The following is a 3,695-nucleotide window of genomic DNA, read 5'->3' as shown; positions in this document are numbered from 1 at the left end:
TCATAACATATATGGATAGAACCTATAAAGGGGGCTCAAAAAATAAGTAATTTATGCTGGGCTATTATCCTTTTTTTAGGTTCATTAGGATTCTTGTTGGTTGGAACCTCGAGTTATCTTGGTAGAAATTTGATATCTTTCTTTCCGTCTCAGAAAATCATTTTTTTCAACAAGGAATTGTGATGTCTTTCTATGGGATTGCGGGTCTTTTTATTAGCTTCTATTTGTGGTGCACAATTTCGTGGAATGTAGGTAGTGGTTATGATCGATTTGATATAAAAGACGGAATAGTGTGTATCTTTCGTTGGGGATTTCATGGAAAATATCGTCGGGTCTTCCTCCGATTTCTTATAAAAGATATTCAATCTGTCAGAATAGAAGTTAAAGAGGGTATTTATACTCGGCGTGTCCTTTATATGGAGATAAGAGGCCAGGGAGCCATTCCATTGACTCGTACTGATGAGAATTTTACTCCACGGGAAATGGAACAAAAAGCTGTGGAATTGGCCTATTTCTTGCGTGTACCAATTGAAGTATTTTAATTAGAAGTTATTTTACCGATAAATTATAAATGAATGCTTTCTCAGCAGGAGGGAAAAAATGCAAGAATCCTCTCTTTCTAGAACATAACTTAATTGATGTTTCTTCATAACATTCATTCGAGTTAAAGCAGACTATATGGAACAAGTATAAAAAACGATTTGGGGTATCTTTTATATGTATCGAAATATACACAACTACATAAAAAAAATGAAAAAAAAAATCGAACTATCTCATAATCAACCATTTCGAAATAAGGAAATATCCCCCTTTTGACTTGCTTTTTACTTGTTGGAATTGAGACTTTATATTCAGATAGATAATATCTTGTCATTTTTTCGACGCTTCTTTTTGTGCTCCTTAATAACCAAAAAATTGGATCTCTTATAATGATAACTAGCCAATTTCTTTCTGTCGTTTTTTGCCACCCCTTTTCATAGTTAGTTAATTTTTTTAGAAATCTTAGCTATTTTTATATAATGATAGAAAAGGAATTATTTGTAACTGCATATTTACAATACAGGTGTGGCGATCAGTTGGACCTTTGATTAATTAACACCCCCCCCCCCCCTTTTGACCTCTTCCTTTCTTTAATATCCAGGAGGTCAAATTAAGATTGTTGTTCCAATTCCAGTTAGTGTTTCCATCGAATTCGATCGAAGAAGATCCGAATCACGCTCTGTAGGATTTGAACCTACGACATCGGGTTTTGGAGACCCGCGTTCTACCAAACTGAACTAAGAGCGCTTTCTTATCATAAAAGAGAATACTGTTGTCACACCCTCAATTTCCACATGCGGGGTTTTACCGCGAGGCGCGTGACAAACCAGGATCTCAATCATTAGTTACAACAAACAACGTCTAAATATTTTAAATAAACTTTATTGCCCCATATTTGGGATATCATTCAGAGTTAATGTCTTAAGGTTTTAACATGCGGAAGCGTAACATAACGGGAAACATCCCTAAACAAAACCAAATAGTATAAGGCGCCCAAAACATGTGCAAGCCATAACATTATTAAATAAAAGATTCCAACTTAAGATGCAATGTCTATTGGTGATCATGAATGCAACTCCTATCCTTGAACTATCAGCGACCTGAGAAAGACATGCTAAAACGGGTCAACACGACGGTTGGTGAGTTCACAGTTTGAGTTTAAAAACAAGTTTGTCAAACAACCATTTAGTAAGTACACAGTGTAGTAGTAAACATGGATATTGTACGGATAATGTATGCATTAGTAATACCGCTAGTTAATTACGCTAGCAATCATGTTACAATAGTGTGTTTTCCATTGTGACCGAGGCTGACATGTTAGTTTTGTTTACCACCCACAGAGTCTAATATAAGACTAGTGCATATTTCATTCCAAGTAGATGAAACGCCCAGCGGCTCCCTCAACCGAGAGCCCCGAGGGGGTTTGTCAAACCCAGTAGTACTACTTTTCATTACCAAGCCAATGTACAATTGCTAACGGTCCAATGTGCATGGGGGACTTCAGTTTAAGTTCAATATGTATACATGAGGTATTAAAAAGTCTACAATTATCCAAAAAATTTGTATGTTGCATGCTTTCCCCCAAAAGGAGTAAGTAAAAAGTGGGGTAATGAAACTCACCTCGAATGCCGTTAAAAGTGAAAGTCAACTTCTTAAATCAATGTTGTTCTAGTGCCTAAATCACACAAACACTATAAGTATTTGCTAAGCGATTCATAGAATTTTTAGTATCCAAACAATTCTCTTGTTTATTTGAAGTTTTACCAAAGTTTGCATTTGTTGACTTTGACTAAAGTTTAACTTTTCGTTTGACTTTTGACCAAAAGGTCCAAGTTGTTGACCATTGACTAAAAAGTCCAAGTCTCGATGACCGAAGACAAAAAATTGAGTTTTGTTGACCGTTTGACCAAAATGTTGACCTTTGACCAAAATGTTGACCGACGGCCCGTTGATGACTTTTGACCAATTCGTTAGACTCAGAATGTTTATATTATGTTCCTAGTCACAACTTTAACAACAATCAAGTAATATGCACTTAGCCACTTTTCATGAAATTCTATGACTAAGTCAAACTCCTATTACTTTCAACATTTCACAAGTAAGACTAACCACTTAGTCAAAATTCCATAGCATAGTCAATATATTACAATTTACAACTATTTTAACTAATCAATATATTGATCACCGAAAACACATTTCAATCATTCAAAAACCGATTTTTCTAATCAATCAAAACTTGGAATTAAATTACCAAATAAATCACACATATACTCACATGTATTAGGTATAACATATATTTTTCTTATAATTTTATAACTTATCAAAACATACAGATTATTCACACACTACATCAATCTAACTTTTAACTCTATCTCAACACAGCAGTAAACAAATATTTGTCAAAAATTCCATACTGGTCTAATTGATTCAAGACCAATTGGACTAGATTCCTATTTTAATTTACAACATTCCAGAAGTAGAATTATCTCCATATCTATTTTCAACGTCAAGTTATGCAATTTATAACACAACTCAGAAACTTTACCTCTAAAACAGATTTGCATCCTGATTTTATAAATTAATAAAAACTACGCAAACAAAGTCCAAAAATTAAGATTCCAAACTTTCTGAAAACTAGATTCAAAATACATTTTCATAGAATCAAAAATCGACCAAAAACACAAACGTATCATCAAGTTATTCACCATACAATCCAAGACACAAAGTCTGCCAGCAAGCATATTCAAACCACAATCCACTAAAAATCATAATCTTTACATCCTTATGATTCTAAATCATCAAAGAACATTCTTACTCAATTAAATTTCATGTCTTACTATTATCCATTTGATTTCATAAGAAAAGTAAAAACAATTATATTTATAAAAGACTCAAAATACTAGACCAAAATACATACAAATTCTTTTGACTCATCAAACTTTGATCATCCAATTTTATGATCCAAATCATTTGTATACAAGGTTCATATGTATACAACAAAACATAAATACCTACCCTCTTGATTGATCCAAATGTTTACTTCCCTTGCTTCCCAATAATCACCAAACCTTTTATGTACGAAAATGATATTGAAAGAGAGTGTTTGCAAAATAAAGTGAGAGTATGGATGTGTGTGTGTGGTTCACGGCCAAAGA

The 3,695-nt window shown here is 33.5% G+C and overlaps 1 non-coding gene across 1 annotated transcript; it reads right to left on the bottom strand.

The window, feature by feature from the left end:
- Window positions 1-1,213: 1,213 nt before the first annotated feature.
- On the bottom strand, window positions 1,214-1,287 carry TRNAW-CCA (transfer RNA tryptophan (anticodon CCA)). The gene has a single exon. It is a non-coding gene; the product is annotated as a tRNA-Trp (tRNA).
- Between the last annotated feature and the right edge of the window lie 2,408 nt (window positions 1,288-3,695).

Source organism: Bidens hawaiensis, unplaced genomic scaffold, assembly GCF_021521415.1.
Source record: "Bidens hawaiensis isolate Kalapana, Puna unplaced genomic scaffold, B.hawaiensis_p1.1 tig00004021_1, whole genome shotgun sequence".
Classification (NCBI taxonomy): Eukaryota; Viridiplantae; Streptophyta; class Magnoliopsida; order Asterales; family Asteraceae; genus Bidens; species Bidens hawaiensis.
The sequence above is the reverse complement of the archived record's forward strand: the minus strand, read 5'-3'. Positions and strand labels throughout refer to the sequence as shown.